Source organism: Tamandua tetradactyla, chromosome 4 (assembly GCF_023851605.1).
Source record: "Tamandua tetradactyla isolate mTamTet1 chromosome 4, mTamTet1.pri, whole genome shotgun sequence".
Classification (NCBI taxonomy): Eukaryota; Metazoa; Chordata; class Mammalia; order Pilosa; family Myrmecophagidae; genus Tamandua; species Tamandua tetradactyla.
The window spans coordinates 159,326,426-159,343,473 of record NC_135330.1 but is presented as its reverse complement, the minus strand read 5'-3'; the positions used below and the strand labels follow the sequence as shown (position 1 = coordinate 159,343,473).

Sequence of the window (17,048 nt, the reverse complement as noted above, 5' to 3'; positions counted from 1 at the left end):
AATTGAGGCATTACCAAGAAAGGCCAAACCATGAAACTACGATAAAAAATTTAGGACTTGGGCTAGCAAGCCTAAATTCCATAGGACAGGCTACTGGAAATTCCTTTGAAGGTGGTGTTGAAGATGAGTCAGAGATTCTTCTGATCTCTGGGCCACTCAGTACTTAATTGGATGAGACCCACCCACACCACAGAGGATACCATCCTTTACTTAAGGTTACCTTATTGTAGATGTCAATCTCACCCACAAAATACCTCCACAGTTACAGCTAGACCTGCTTTTTTCTAAATGCAATTTTACTGAGATATATTATATATTCACATACCATATAATCATCCAAAGCATGCAATCAATATCATCATACTGTTGTTCATCGTCACAATAGATTTTTGAACATTTTCATTACTCCAAAAATAGTATAAATAACAATAAAAGGAAAAGGAAAAAAGAACACCCAAACATCCCATACCTCCTATCCTCATTATTCATTTTTTTTCTTTATTTTTTTACTCATCTTTCCATATACTAGATAAAGGAATGTCAGTCACAAGGTTTTCACAATCACATGATCACACCTTAAAAGCTCTGTAGTTTTTCAATCATCTTCAAGAATCAAGGCTACTGAATACAGCTCAACAGTTTCAGGTATTTCCTTCTAGCTATGCCAATATACCAACAACTGGAAAAGGATATCTATTTGCTGAATAACAATAACCTCCAGAAAGAGCTCTTGACTCTATTTGAAATCTCTCAACTACTAAAACTTTATTTCATTTCTCTTCCTCCTTTTGATCAAGACTTTCACAATTCCATGATGCCAGGACCAGGCTCATCCTTGGGAGTCATGTCCCATATTGCCAGGGAGATTTACACCCCTGGGAGTCATGTTCCACATAGAAGGGAGGGCAGTGAGTTCACCTGTGGAGTTCACTTAGAGAGAGAGTAGGCCTAGTTTTGACTAAACCACTGACATCATAACCTAACCAAGTGGATAACAAAAAATTATCATCATATTATTATTTCCTACTATAGAAATTTAACCTCACTTTTGACTGCTTCCATTGACACACACGTACTGTCATTTCTCCCATATTAAGAATAACACATAATGCAATTGTCCTGATCTTACTTCCTCCCTGGCTACTGTACATTTTCTGCATCCATTTTTATAACAAAACTTTTGAAATTGTTGTCTATTATTATTCAGTTCACTCTCTTGCCTTCATTTTCTCATGAATCCACTCCAATCAAGTGTCTCCTCATCCCTTAAATTTAAGGGCTCTTGTCAAGGTCTGCCACTTTGCTAAATCCAATTGTTAATTATCAGTCTTCATTTTCTGTCACCTTTCATCTGGATTTCCTAGAATTGATCACTACCTGAAATAATTTCTTCCTTTGGCTTTCTGGGGAATGTACTGTCCATATTAACTGTATTGGCTGTTTTTTCTCAGTCTCTTTTGTTGGCTCTTCCTTTTCTTCCTGACATATTAATGTTGGTATACTTTGCCACACAGCTCTTGTACCACTTCTCTTCAGTATTGACACTCATTCCTTTGGTGCTTTCATCCAGTCTCATGGCGGGCCACCATGGCTCAGTGGCAGAGTTCCTGACTGAATTTTATGTTACCTAAAGAAAACTGGTTTCTGTTAGTAAAAAGGGAGTAGCCTTGTGGTAGGCAAACAATAGCAAATGCTACCTAGAGGAGAGAGGCTAAGGGTTGATGTTTGAGGTGTTTAGAGTTTAAGAATTTTGTTAAAACATGATAAAAATTTGTTTCTCTGCATAGGAAAATGTTCTGCTGTTTCTTTTCTTTTTTTTCTTCAAAGAAAGTTTGAAAGCATTTATTGCTAGGTATGAAGAAGGAGAGCAGATGGCCTATTGGTCCCCAAATCTGTCTCCTTAAGTCTGGGTGTTCAAAGTTTTTATAGATTCTGAAAAGGGGAGATGAAGTCATTACAATTTCAAAAGCAAGTAGAAGCAGAAAGGAGGGGATAAAGTTATCATTTTAATAGCAAGTGTAAGCAGAAAGGAGATGAATTATCACTTCAGTAGCAAATGTATGCAGAAACCATTTACAAATATAAAGGAGTGAAACTGGGCTGGAACCAGTTAATGGCTAACTCAAGTTCCTCCATTAACAGTAGGGCATCTGTCCTTAAAAATTTCTGAAATAAGAAAAAAAAAATAGACAAAGGCGCAAGATTAAGGCTTTTACAATCATTCCCAGGGATCAAGGCTACTGTATCATATAGTTCAGGGATTTCAGGTTTTCTCTCTGTCTACTCTAATACACCAGAAAGAAAAAAAAAGGACTATTAATATAATGATTCAGTAGTCATAATTATTCATTAAATCCTACTCTTCAGCTACATAGCTAGTTAGCACAAAGAAAAGATATGGAGACAATGGAGAGGCAAGGAGGATGAGAGCTACATGAGTTGTCTGGGGAAGGATGTCCTTGGGTCATAGGCCATAAATTTGCAAGGACTATTTGCCAAGGTATTTATTTGGTAATGGGCTTTTCTAGTGAAGACAAGGAGATTTTTTTGTGTCAGTATGACTTGGTCATTATAGTTCCTCTTTTCCCATAGAGGTAGGGGTCTTAATTAGCACCTCTTTGTGGTTCCATTGCAAATGAAGATCCAGAGATCAGTGCTAGTGAGCCTCAAGGGTTTTAGAGCTCTGGTGGTTGGATCTGGGATCTTCCTGTGCTGAGGTTTTGGGGGGACATCCTCTACCAAGAGCCGTAAATAGTACACACGGTTGGAGAGAAGTGTCTCCTGGCTGACTCGCCAAAATATGGTACTGGATTCCTCTTTCTAGGTTCTTTGCTATACTGTGAGAAATAATTACAGGGCACAGCACAGCATAGAGGAAGCAGGCAGAAGAGAACATTTAGTAAGAATGCATGTAAGAGAACATGTGGGCATATTGTAAGAAAAGAAGGGTGAGAGGTGAGAGGCCATTCTGTTGTTTCTTGCCCTCCTATATATTTTTTCAGATTTTTTGATTCTTAGAAAGCACTACACATTTTTGAAATATTAAGAATCTTAGTTACAATTACTGGGGACTTATATTATTAAAGTCCCTATAGCACTTTGGTTGACCGAGTGTTCACATGTTTTTTTGTTTATTTTCCTCAGGCTTCTTTCTTTTATGTGCCATTCTGATGATGCCAACAGAGAGTTTATCTGAACTTAAACACTTTCATTCCAATTATTTCAGTATTGGAATGTGGGTCAGAAATAAAGGAATAGGGATGACAGAACAAGAATGCAAAAAAAAAGCATGATTTTTTTTCATATTTGAATGGTTACATAAACATTTTTGCCTGTTTTAAATCATTTTTTCTCTCTTTAAGCCCCAAATAGAATGATAAGATGAGTAATGAATCATGAATATGCAAGTGTGTACAGGATCTGAAACTCTAGCCACATGTTTTTTAGACACCTTTTTTACTCTGACAAACTATAGCACAATATGTTAGTTATGTAGGAGATTTTATTTGAATATATGTAGGAGGCTCCTTATGATTATATATAAGTGCAGGTGTACACGATTACAATAGGAATAAAAAAATTTTATTAAAATTATGTAAAATAAGAATTTTATTATAATTACATTAGAAATATCCACAAAAAGACTTTTACTATGGATCAAATGCTATCTGTACAGGCCCTAAATTAAAAGATATGTACAAATAACAGCTTTACTTTTCAGATTTTAGAAAATGAGACAACAACCTTTATCCCATAAAACAAAATAAAACTACAGAAACCTCATGTTTCTACACTGAAGAGATGTTAACTAGTGTGCTGGTTTGAAAGGAAGCATGCCCCCTAAGAAAAGCCATGTTTTAATATGAATCCCATTTCTTAAAGGTAGAATAATCCCTATTCAATACTGTATATTTGAAACTGTAATGAGATCATCTCCCTGGTTGATGTGATTTAGTTAAGAATGGTTGTTAAACTGGATTAGGGGATGACATGTCTCCACCCATTTGAGTGGGCCTTGATTAGTTTCTGAAGTCCTATAAAAGAGGAAACATTTTGGGGAATGAGAGATTCAGAGAAAGCAACACTACAAAGCAGAGAGTCCACCAGCCAGCGACCTTTGGAGATGAAGAAGGAAGACGCCTCCCGGGGAGCTTCATGAAACAGGAAGCCAGGAGACAAAGCTAGCAGATGATGCAGTGTTCGCCATGTGCCCTTCCAGCTGAGAGAGAGAAGCCCTGACTGTGTTCGCCATGTGCCTTCTCACTTGAGAGAGAAACCCTGAACTTCATTGGCCTTCTTGAACCAAGGTATCTTTCCCTAGATGGCTTTGATTGGACATTTCTTTAGACTTGTTTTAATTGGGACATTTTCTCGGCCTTAGAACTGTAAACTAGCAACTCATTAAATTCCCCTTTTTAAAAGCCATTCCATTTCTGGTATATTGCATTCCAGCAGCTAGCAAACCAGAACAACTAGCATTACCTAGAAAGTATTAACATTAGAATATCAATATGTTTTATAGCTTGGACTTAATTTGAATGTTGTTCTGTTTGACAAATGCTAAAATGAGGTAACTTCCATACTTGAATCATTTACTTCAAAAGGTTTTTAGTATCCTTGAAGAGACAGATCAAAAAAAAAATTCCCCGATCAGGGGGAAAAAGGCACTAAGCAGAGATTGATTACTACATTCCTGAGTAATAAGTATTAATGGAAAGCATTATTTACACAGCAAATAGGAGGCAGTTAACATGTGGGTGATAATGATATTTCAATTGTTAGTATTTCTAGATAAATTCTTTTTAATTAGTTATAAATGCCTTGATATAAAATTGGTATGGAGTGGGAGTATAATTTGAAAATATATGACGTGCCTGCATAACACAAAATCAGAACTGCAGAGAGTGAAATTGAATCTGGTTTTATTCACATATATCAACAATAACAAATTTATTGGTGAGAAAAGACCGAAAGTTAATTTTATAATTTCCAAATATATATATATAGTATTTGGAAACATACTTTATATTTATACAAACAATTTAGGCCAATATAAAATATATTCCCTGGGGATTAAAATGAAAATAGATAGTGGCAAAGAAAATCTAAGAGATACTTTATGCCTGCAGGAAATACTTTTTCTCCTTAACATGGATATAGATTCTACGTCTATTTAAAATATGCATTGGAATTTATGTGTGTGTGTGTTGAGTGTACAGATTTGTGTGTACATGTAGGTATGTGTATATGTGTGTCTACATGTTTATGCATGTGTATGTTTGTGTGTGTGTATATGTATGCATGTGTATGTGTGTATGTGTGTGTATCTGTGAGTATATGCATGTGTGCGTGTGTATCTATGTAGGTGTGTGCAGGTGTATGTGCATGTGTGTATGTGTATATATGTTTTCCATCTAAAACCTACCCCCAGGGGACCAGAAGACCACAGGAAGCTTATATTCATCTTGCATTGAAAGGCTGACCTCACAGGAGCCCTGCCTTAAAATACTTACTTCCCCTCTCTCTCACTAGGCAGCACTCAGTTGTTCGTTTGTTTGTTTTTTTGCATGGGCAGGCACTGGGAACTGAACCCGGGTCTCCGGTACTGCAGGTAAGAACTCTGCCACTGAGCCACATTGCCGGCTCGCAGCACCCAGTTTTGTAGTGCTGGAACCCTGGGTGTGTTATTCTAGTCACATTTACTTAGACTTTGGGAAGTGAACTGCCATGGATTATTGTGCTTCTTGTAGTTCCCTAGATGAATGTGACTAACACCTATGGAACTGGAGTGGGCTTTTCTTAAAGAAAATGACAGATCTGCAAAATGAGAGATTGAAGAAGAGCCACTCTCTTTAAGATCAGGGAAATCAAAAAGAAAGATGAATACTGAGACAGGAAAGCAAGAAAGAGAATGAGGTTATGTAGGTTTACATATGGATGACACAATTTTTAAAAATCTTTTCTTTGTTCCCTGAGAGATGCACTATTTTTCTTGATCTTTATTGCTTTTCTCTATATAATAATTCCTTTTTGCTCCAGTCTTCACTAAAGTCATATTACATTCAAAATAACTTTGCATTACGGGTCAGTAAAAGAAGTGCAAATGAGCTGTGGTGGATTGAACTATATACCCTAGAAAACACGTTTTCTTAATTCATTTCTGTAGGTGTGAACCCACTGTAAATAAGACTTTTTGAAGATGTTACTTTTAGTCAATATGTAGCCAAAAGTATCAGGATGGTTTTAATCCCATTACTGGAGGCCTTAGAGTATAAACAATAGTGAGAAAGCCAAAGGAAAAGCAAGAAATAAGAAGTCAACAGAACTTGCAGGAGAAAGGAGAAGACACTGCCATGTGTGCCATGTAATTGCCATGTGACAGTGAAAGCATGGATGAAGTGTCACAGCAGCCAGCCTAGAATACCACAGTCTTCAGGGGGGAACACATCACCTGTTAATGCCATATTTTTTACTTCTTTAACCTCAAGACTGTGAACCAATAAGTTCCCATTGTTAAAACCAACTCGTACTGTATTTGTTTTAGCAGTCAGAAAACAGACACCAGCTTTCTCATCTGTCTTTGCAGAGCCCAATGTAGTTGTGTTGTATTTAAGGAGGGGAGGGGTATTAGAATTCCAGGCAATGACCCACAGTGAGGCCAGCAGAGACCCAGGGCAGAGCTGTGAGTGGTAGGGGTAGCTATGTGAGAGTGGAGAAGGCTACACTTTGGACTTTTTTAGCAGAGGATGTGAGACAAGCCCTCTTTCACCTATATGTGCTGTGAATCTTTAAAAAGCGTATCATGCAATTGGATTTATGCATGTGAGTGTTTCTCACCCTTCAAGCAGATGAGAGTTAATGCATACTTTTCAGGGATTCTACCAAAGAAACTAAGCGGTTTTGGATTTATAAGTAATCTGCTTCATTTTAAACATTCACGTATCAGAGATGCAGAGAAGCAGAATCACATGATTAATATTAAGTAAAGGATTTATTATGGGGATTGACCTGATGCAATCGTGGGCACTTGTTACACAGTCTATTGAATGCGGCTGTCTCTCATTTTTAAGATTAGATCTGAAGTTGGTGTAAGGGGAAGCTGGGACAGAAAGAATGTGAATTGGGGAAAGCAACAGCAACCTGGGACCCGTGAACATGCCTCTCATCACCTCCATCCTTAGAAATCCTATAGATGACCTATAGGATAAGCGCGTGTCCTTGACCGGAAAGCTGCACATGTACCTAGCCCAGGTGGAAAAATTGAAGGCGGAGACCTGGCAGAACCTAGAGGCGTTTGGGGCTTAGCTGCCACTTCAACAACAGGATAAAGCATCAGATAAGCACAATGTGTAGGAGCTGCAATATCTGCCTACCTTATACTCATCCTTTGAGCATCAACTGCCACCTCCAAATCACATGCAAATTGCAATTGTGGACAATTCTAACTTTGAAATAAACACAGAAGGCCATTGTAATAAATAAAGTTTCCGCTTAACTAAGTTGACACAGTACAAACCATGACATTTAATTTACATTTTGAAGTTCTAATATAATTATGCTCTAAATTGTGGATGTTGGAAGTATTAAAATTTTAGGAAGTTGTGGCATGTTATGTCACGGTTTTGAAAACATACTGGTACTTCACTAGGGATACTATGTTTCTATATATTAATATTTTATAGGTTTTATTGTATAGAATGGTTTTAGTGACTGAATAATTACTTGTCTTTATAAAGCCTGGAATTATGGTATCTTTTCAGGTATGATTATCTGCACCAAGTAAGAAGATTTCACTGATAATTGCACTCAGAATTCTGATATCTGGTGTGAGAAACCCAATTAAGTGAAAGTCAGAAGTAAAAGGCTTCACCAGGCCCTTCATTAGACTTTTTTAGGTTGAAAGAGACAGTTCTCAATTTTCTGAGACTAAAAATTGAATATGATATTAAATATGGTAAACAAGTAAAGGGCCAGCACAACGCCTAGCATGAAGTTAAGAACTTCGCCAAAGGAGGAGAAATGAAAATGATGGTGATATGGGTGAAGAAGAAGGCCACTACGATGATGGTGGTAGTGAGAGAAGGACCTACAGTGCGGTAATGAGCAAAGGAAACCCATCAACCATTGCTTTTAAGGACTAAATGCACATCCGTTGTCATAAAAATCCTGGAAACATCACTTATTAATTGCCAGCTCTAAAGACTCACTCCTCCTGGTGTAATCTGAACATTGTGACCCATTTTCTGAATGTTTCTTATTGTCTCCCTCCCATTGTAACTCCATACTGAGGGTCTAATACCTGCTCATTACCTGAACTACCATGTATCACTGCCCTTTGTACAATGAAGGGATGGGCTGCTTTTTAGAGTTACCTGGAAAAATGCATGACATCTTTGGTTAGAAAGAACTGTCTTTATTCAACAAAAGCTAAAGGCCTGGTAGACCTTTTTGTTTTATGTACTGTGCAGTATAGGCATGAATTTATCTGGATGAGCTACATGTTGTTTTTGTTGTTAATGCTTCTAAAGATGTACTTTTTTGAAAGAGTGTAAAATATGAGAAACTTGAAGGATATGATAAAAAGCTGCTTTATTTTGAAAGTGTAAAAGAAATAAAGGGCATCATCTTTGATTAATATGATTTGTAAACCACAATACTGTCCCTGCCATTCCTCAGAGGGGCATGGATAAATATCGGGGCTGTTCAACAATATTTCAGCTCTTTTTCTGGGCACATGGTCAAACAGCATTTATTCACCATCCTTTCTCCTTTTGTCTCCCCGTTCCAACACATGTGAAATTATGTATTGCCATTGATCTCCTTTGGCTAAAGAAATATGAGCAGAAGTAAATGTGCCATTGCTTAGTAGATTCATTTAATTGGAGATGCTTTACTAAACTTACATTTCCTGGGTACTGTACAGTGATTGTGGTAGCAAGGACTGAGATGGAATCTCTATCAGTTTGGGACTCTGAGCAATTACACTGAATAGAAACTTCTGCTGCCCCATTTGGACATTTAGGGTGAGTGAACAGTAAACATTTGTGGTATTAAGCCACCAAGAAAATGATGCATTTGTTACTGCAGTCTGACTTAGCCCATCCTAAATAGTACAGATGGTGATCTGAGCTGCTTATATACTGAAAAAGTATCAGCCTAGAATACATGGTCCAAAGTTACTTAGTGTCAAGTCAGAAATTCACATGGTGAGGAAGAGGCCACAAATCCACAGATGGTGAGCCAAACTCCTTGGGTGGTTGGTATTGGGCGAACAAGTGTTAAGCCTAGGGAGAATGTGTGGGCAGCCATCTGCCTTTGGCTAACCGAACATGCTAATGTTCCAGGTCTTTAGGCAAAAGCAAAATAGTGATGACAGCTTTCAGCAAAATAGATCATCTAAGACGCCAAAACTTTTATTGTTCTATGTTTTATTTTCTGAGGAAACCTCTAGTTTCCCAGTTTTCAATCATCAACAAATAACTATGTGCCAGCCTGAATTCATTTTTATCCTACTTATTGTAATAAAAAATTTGAGGCACTTGATTGGCCTGATCATGAATGTTTGGTGAATCATTTGTATTGTCATGATAAGGACAGAAAACATTTAGCATACTTAATTTAATATTTTGGGACTTATCCCCAAACTACTTGATAAAAACATGGATACCATATACATTTAAATATAATTATTCTCTCTATTGTGAAAAATGTCATTTAAAATTATTATATTAGCAGAAACTGTTAGTGACTAGTGTTTCTTAATGGTTGCTCAGAGATTTGGAATGCTTGTTAATTCTATGATAAGAGGTTTTACATAATATGTTTTTAGCTGAGTAGGAATTCTTTTACAGACTGAAATAATGTGTTATCTAAAAAGTAATGCAATACGGTCACTAGCATTGGTCCATAACTTCATGTTATCTATTTAAAGTTATCTGATTACACTTAAATTTGATTAGGTGAGAGAGATTTTTGAACTTCTAAAAGGTATGCCAAAAGACCTCCTATAACTTTTAGTCTAATATTTATGACAAGATTGGTTTAACATCAAAGTAAAAAAATATATTTTGTGTCAAAGATTGTGGTAAGCACAAAGACCTATAGTGAAAACATAAGTAGGGCCTACCTGAAGGTACTTTAGAGTTTATATTAAGATCAATATTAAGAAAATGATAACACAAATGATTTTTTATGGCTGCAGTAGGTGCTATAAAAGAGAAATTTAAGCTATTGCAAAAGGAGAGAATAGAAAGTTCAGGGACATTTTTCTAGAAGAATAAAATCTAGGGTGAGAGAAAGATGAGCCTGAAGCAGTTAGGTTAAGGGACAGGAGAAGAATCTCCCTGATAGTGGAATCAGTTTTGCAAATGCTGGGTGACAGAAAGGGGTGTGATTCTTTCAAGGAATGAAATGAGAACCAATGTACAAGAAAAAGAGAAAATACGAGGAAGGGTGGAAACAGAAAGAATTGGAAGTAGACCATTGTGGATTGACGTAAAATATATACATAATTAAAACCCTATGAATGAATGAACTTGTGCAGGGTGAGCATTTAGGAATGAGAAAAGGAGCCTTCTTCACCACCTGAAACTGAGTCTTGAAGGATTTCACCATTTACAGTTGGAGGAGGTTAATACAATGATGAAGGAGGGATGGTCAGTGAAGTAGGAGGAAAACCAGTAGTGTTGCATTACAGAAAGCAAAGGAAGAGTTTTTCAAGAAAAGGAGAGGTGACTACCATCCACCTCCATCTGACATTTCTCACTGAAGTGGAGGTCTTGTGTTGTGATATCTTCTAATTTGATAAAAAAAAAAAAGCCGATTTCCAGATTATTATGTGAAATCCCACAATTTTGAAATCAAGACTTGACTTGACTTTAAATTGTACAGATTCTCTCATGGCTGAAAATGATGCCTTTTTACAAACTCTTTGTTATACCAGCGCTTGTAACCAATGGTGATAGATTTTAGTTTAATCAGACATCCAGAAAATTAGTAAAACATTCTGCCAAAATTCTTAATTTAGCTGGCATTGGGATGTTGTACAGCATGAAACAGGTACATACTGAAAAGAGAGGATATGTATAAAAATTTTACAACCAGAAATGTTCAATTCATTCAAAATTTATTTTTGAAATGTCAACTTTGTATATAAAAGCATCAAATGTAGGCATAGTCTGAAAAGCAGGGAAAGATTTGGCTATGAGGAGAATAGACCTTATTACATATTATTTTCTACTTGCTGTGGTATATGTCTAAAGAAATAACGTCTTTCATCTTCCCTGATTCTATTTTCGCCAGATGCATCACTAGGTACAAGAAAATTGGTGTGCATCCTTGAAAATGTACTTGTAGCTCAAGGTGGCCTGTAGTATTTACAGAGTCTACCTCTCTGTAAAGATGTACTCTCTGGTGGCAATAACTGTGGTGCCCAGTAGGATTGTGCAGTGGCCTTGACTGAAGCATGACTCCTTTTCTGGCAGTCCCAGACTGTCTCTTCTTTTACTTGACATGAAGCCAATGGCTTTGAGTGTTAATTGGCTCTTTCCTTCCCACTAATATCTGAAGTGCACATAAAAACACAAGGGAAGCTTGCCATAGGTGCTTACATCAGACTGTTGGGTTAGGTTGACAGAGGAAGAATTTGAAAAGATGACTGAATTGTGACATAAGTCAAATTCAAAATAATCGCTTCTCTTTTATATCTTGATTTCAAAGTAACACTTTTGGTATTCCTAATATTTACAAAGAGGCTGCTTATGGATTATGGCTCTGAAAGTTGTGATTTTTCCCATTTAAAAGTAATTGACATGTACTAGTTGTACAGAGGGTAGAGATGATAAAAGATCATCATTGTGTATTTGATCCTTTTGTTATTTAAACTCAACTCATGAAATTTTAAACTTTAATTGGATAAGCACACTCCCTAGTTTCTTACTTTTTAATATTTCTTATTTCTTAATATGTATGAAAACAGTAAGAATGATGGTTATTGGTGTCCTCATTTCCATGAATTATAAATGAATTTGAAAACGAGATTTGACACTAAAAATGAGATTTCTAATATCTATATTTCAATCATGTCCATGTCTATGAGATTTGAAATAACTTCATTAAATTGAAAGGTAAATAAATTGAATTTACTGACAAGCATAAATGTAGTGATGTATATAGTGAAGTCACTGGATGATAGACTATTTTTCATACATCATATACAGTTAAGCAAGTGATATGTTATTGTGTGATTGAATATAAAATATAAGCCCTATTCCAACAAGATAATATTTCCAAAGATAGCAGAATGAGGCTGGAACATCTACAACTGCAATGATGATCATGGTTGATTTGACTTTTTAGCAGAGAGTGTTATTTTTACCATCCTAACTCCTTCCTGGCTGGAAGGAGTGTTTTTCTGAAGATGTTGGCTTGGGTAAAGAAGGGAACAGCTCCTGATAAACTGTCTTGGATTAGTTATTACAAAGTCACATCTTTATGGCTACACTTATGTAAAGTACATTCTAGCTAAATATAGTCTGCATACAAACAAACACGCAGATAACCTCAGTTTTTTTCAGGGAGAGTCCCAATTTTAGAAGAAATTTAATTCGGATGGTTTAAATGAAGGTAAGTCAATGAAAGGTCTGTTTAAAAGTATTGTGAGCAGTAATGAGGGACTATGTAGAAAAACAAAGTATATTGAGTGAGTTATCCAGAGATTAACCATTATCTGATGGTTAAGTTCATATGTCCTTTTGGCTAAGTTACAGTGTCTAATTGTTTGGTCAAACAAACACTGTCCTGATTGCTACTGTGAGGATATTTCATGGATTAAATTATCAGTAAGCTGACTGCATCTATGGCTCATCACATCTAGAACCAACTAAAAAGACTGCCTTCAACAATGAGAGAAGTCTCATCCAATCAGTTGAAGGCGTTAAAAGGGGAAATGATAATTTCAGCAATCAGAAGGAAGAATTCCCATCTCTACTTCAGCCAACCAGCTTCTGGAGAACTCATCAAAATCTTCATAGGAGTTCTTAACTTGCTGCCTGACCTTTAGAATTTGTATTTGTCCATCCCCACAGTTGCATGGCTTCTGTTCCTTGGAAAACCCTCACTAATACACTTTCCTTAAGATTAAAGGGGCAGAAGGACACAGTTCACTCCCAGAGCACAGAGAGAACTGGATCTGCTGAAGACCTGTCCCAAGAAAGGGAAGCCAGGTGATACAATCAGCAGAACTTACACCAGAGCAGAGAAGGGCAAGACTGGATGTGAGTGGTGAGTGGTGGGGTAATATGGAGAATATATCATGTTGATCCAAATCAAGAGAGGCTAGGCGGGATGTCTCCAGGACATCTTTGGGCAGTGTGCTTAAGTTTGGGTTTAGGAAGTCATGCAGAAATGGTAATGAGTCCAAGTAAATCTAGCAGGAGAGATTTGTATAGGACAGGGGACATTTTTATCCCTTCGGTGCCTAATATTCTTGAATACGATTGTACCAGGAATGGCTTTGGGCCCTTTGTCTCATTTCTTCTCTCATGTCTTCATCTCTGGGAAGAATAGATGAAAATCAAAGCTGATTTTGGAGGGCTTAAATAACTGGTAACTTGGAAGAGTAGTATATGGGTCCAGTTCTCATGTCTTCAACCTGTATTCTTTGCTTTACTCCATGCTTACCTTTGACATTTGAAAGCCCTTGCTTTATTCAAAGAAAAATAGACAGCAGAAACCTTTCATCTTCTCTCCTAGTGAAGCAATGAGCACGTAGTTAGGAAGATCATCACTGATCCTTTTACTTCAGACATTCCAACTCTTGCGTTTTCAGATCTGGATTCCACCCAGGTCTAGTACTAATTCTTACTCGCTACCATCTGTTCCACTTCTTTCCTACTTCACTCTGGCTCAGTTCCTACACCCTAGTCAACCACTTTCCACACACACACAAAGTGTGTGAATTCCAAAAAAATCCAAAAATTCCTACTTGGAAAGAAATCTGGAATCAAACAGGGAGAAAAGTGAAAGAAAATTTGGTTAAAAGTGAGAAAAAAAAAAAAAAAGGACAGTATAAAGTGTTCACTGGAAGAGTTGGCAGTTGTTCTGAACAAAGACGAATGGAGTCAAAGCTGCCAGAGGAACTGGGCTGCTTTTCTGAAGCTTTGGAGAGGCAGTGTGCCCTGCGGAGAGCACTTGTCTACTTTAATTCATAGTTCTGAGTTTAAACCTCAAAAAGCACTGGAAGAAAGCAGAGCAGGAGTGGACTGAAGTAAAGCTAGGAAGACTTAGCTTCTGCAGACTTCTCTTTCTTGTGCTAGGGTAGCTGTTTGCTCCTCAGTTGGACATTATTTGAGAAAATGGGGAAGATCTGGCAGAACCTTGCCTCTAAAAAGATTGAAGTTATATGAAAGGTACTTTTCTAATTCAGTATGCTACTGAAATATAGAGACTTTACCAAATAACGGAATATATTACATTTGTAGTTTTGATTGCAAGCATATTGATGAATGTGGCCATCTTCCCTAGAAATTGGCATGATACTTCCAACCTCGGTCTTTTTTGTTGGGGCAAAGGATGATTTTCAAGAAGCTAAAGGCTCTCAGGGCCTCTCACGTGCCTGGGTCCCTTCTAAAAGCTATGTCTAATTTTGTATTTGTAATTTTGTATTCTTATTCTAAAAGAAGGCCCCTCAAATTATATAAGCTTCAGGCTCCTTAAAACTTGTCCTGTCCCTCTTTTGCATGGAGCAGGATTTGAGGTTGGGCCTTGGGAACAGACTTGCTGTTTCAGACTATAAACCCTTTTAGCACCAGCTTGCAGATTTGCCACTCCTTGGTGGAAAAATACCCTGTCAGAACTGTCACTTTCACCTGCACTTTTCTTCTCCATGACATCTAAAAAAGAGTTACTCACTGACAAATTCTTATGTGATAAACTGCCTCGAAGATCTTTCTTACAACACTCAGGCCAAGTAAACTTTAGAAGCTTAATGTATGCATGTATTAAGTGCTGCAAGCCTTCACGAAAGCTTTCAAACCAATGAACTCTAAATTGTGTGGAAAGGAAAATGCAGAGTGAGTGATTGGATGTAATTCATTATTGCTCTTTAAAAATATTACTCATCAATATCTTTGTAATAGCACTTTCTTTGCTTCAGTTTTTCCTATGGTTTCACTTCATATTTAGACTATGTCCATAATTACAAATATGCATTAATGAGAAAGCAACAATCTATAGCTGGGGTTGGCAATTTTTTTTTCTATAAAGGGTCAGACAGTAAATATGTTGGTTTGGGGGGTCATGTGGTTTTTGTTACAACTATTCAACTCTGATCGTATAGTGCAAAAGCGGCTATAGACAACATATAAATCAATGGGTGTGGCTGTGTTCTGATAAAACTTTACTTATGGACACAGAAATTTGAATTTCACATAGTAGTATCCATTAATAGTTTAATGCATTTAAAAATGAATGCCTTCTTAAAATAGTTTCTCTAATTTTGTAGGAGCTTCTAGTCATAAAATCCAAAGTTTCTTTCATTTTAACAATTCATAATTCCAATGAACATTTTTTCAAAGGATGAAGCTGTATTTCTTACATTTAGCTTTTTCCCTTCCAAATGGAGGATTCTATCATGTTGGGTTCTAGCTTTTGTCTTTCATTAAACAGAGAAGAAAGAAAAATGTTAAATTTTCTTTTAGAAGAACAACCTATATCCAACTGTATAAAATAAAAAATAATTTTTAGGATACTTAGAAAGCACACAGATCTGAATGGAGTATTTGCTCATTTTTTAAGTCTTCTCTTTGCTTTTGCATACTATTCTGGTGTACACCATTGTGCTTTGGTCTCTGTGGCTCTGTCTGCAGTTATTCAAAATTCAGTCCATTAAGAGCAGCCTTTCTACCTTAAATGTAGAGAGTTAAATATATGTACCTGCTTTCCTATTCCTATTTCTGTTCCTAACTCCTATTAAATCACAATGAAGAATCTACAGGAAAATAACTCTCAAGAGTGACTTTCTTCAAGTGCCCAAGAAACGCTTGCAAATATCTGTGAAAGCTGATACTGTTCCCTTGAAACATTTGTTAAAGAATATCCTAATGTTAGACAGGCAAAAGAATTGTCTCCCAGGTTAAGTAATTCTCTTCTATTACTCAAGCACTTTTTCTTTCTTTTATGGCTCTTCCTTGTCTGTCTATAGTAGCAATGGATAGGGAGGAAACTAAGTCTCTAACCTTACAACTTGGGGGTTGCTGCTTAACTCTCTCACACCATTAGGTTTGGGATCCACGCTACAAGAGGAAGTTGCTCTAGATGAACAGATACCAAATCAGTAAAAATTCTTCCGAGCCATCTGTGGGCCTAAATGATAAATTTAGTATAAGTTGGTCGCATAAAAAATATCTTCTGAATGTATTAATTAAGCAATATAATTATAATTAATTACCCAATTCTGTGAAACTTAGATCTATCGTTATTTTAAATAGAACAGGTCTAAAGACATAAATTTATAATATTGTACTATGGCAAATGCAATCACCACTGCCACTAGTGATTTTAATAATTACTCTCGTTAATCTATGTAAACTCTATGTTTACATAGAGTTTACATAGATTAACATATTTAATTCTCACAATAACCATAATGGAACAATAGATACATCTTACTATTAACTTAGTTTTGTAAATCAAGAAACTGAAACACAGAGACATTAACTTGGATAATGTCAGTCAAGTGGCAAATGTGGAAGCAGAATTCCAATCAAAGCAGTTTGGCTTCGTAGTCCTTGTCTTACCTGTTCTCTGCTACCTGTTCATGCTTTTTTCACAGGTACCTCTGCTACCTGTTCATGCTTTTTTCACTCAACAGTCAATAAAAGCATGTGTTTCAACCATCAGGACAGACACACAGATTCCTAATATACAAAAAAAAGAATACAAGGTGTCCCCAAGGCACCAAGAGAATAAAAGTGACAGGAGTAGAGACAGTAATGCAACCGAACTTAGTTTGATATCTGTATGCACAAGTTACAATGGAGAGCATAAAA

General features: G+C 36.6%; 1 long non-coding RNA gene across 10 annotated transcripts in view; it reads left to right on the top strand.

Annotated features, from left to right (window-relative positions):
• LOC143681463 (uncharacterized) overlaps positions 1 to 17,048 on the top strand; it is a 114,741-nt gene that overhangs the window by 48,953 nt on the left and 48,740 nt on the right. For 8 of the 10 annotated variants that reach the window (XR_013174657.1, XR_013174656.1, XR_013174659.1 and 5 more), the window contains one exon: positions 13,137 to 13,281. The exons of 1 other annotated variant lie outside the window; for it this stretch is intronic. This is a non-coding gene — a long non-coding RNA (uncharacterized LOC143681463). The remainder of the gene's footprint in view (positions 1 to 13,136; positions 13,282 to 17,048) is intronic. One more of the 10 variants, XR_013174663.1, reaches the window with a different exon arrangement.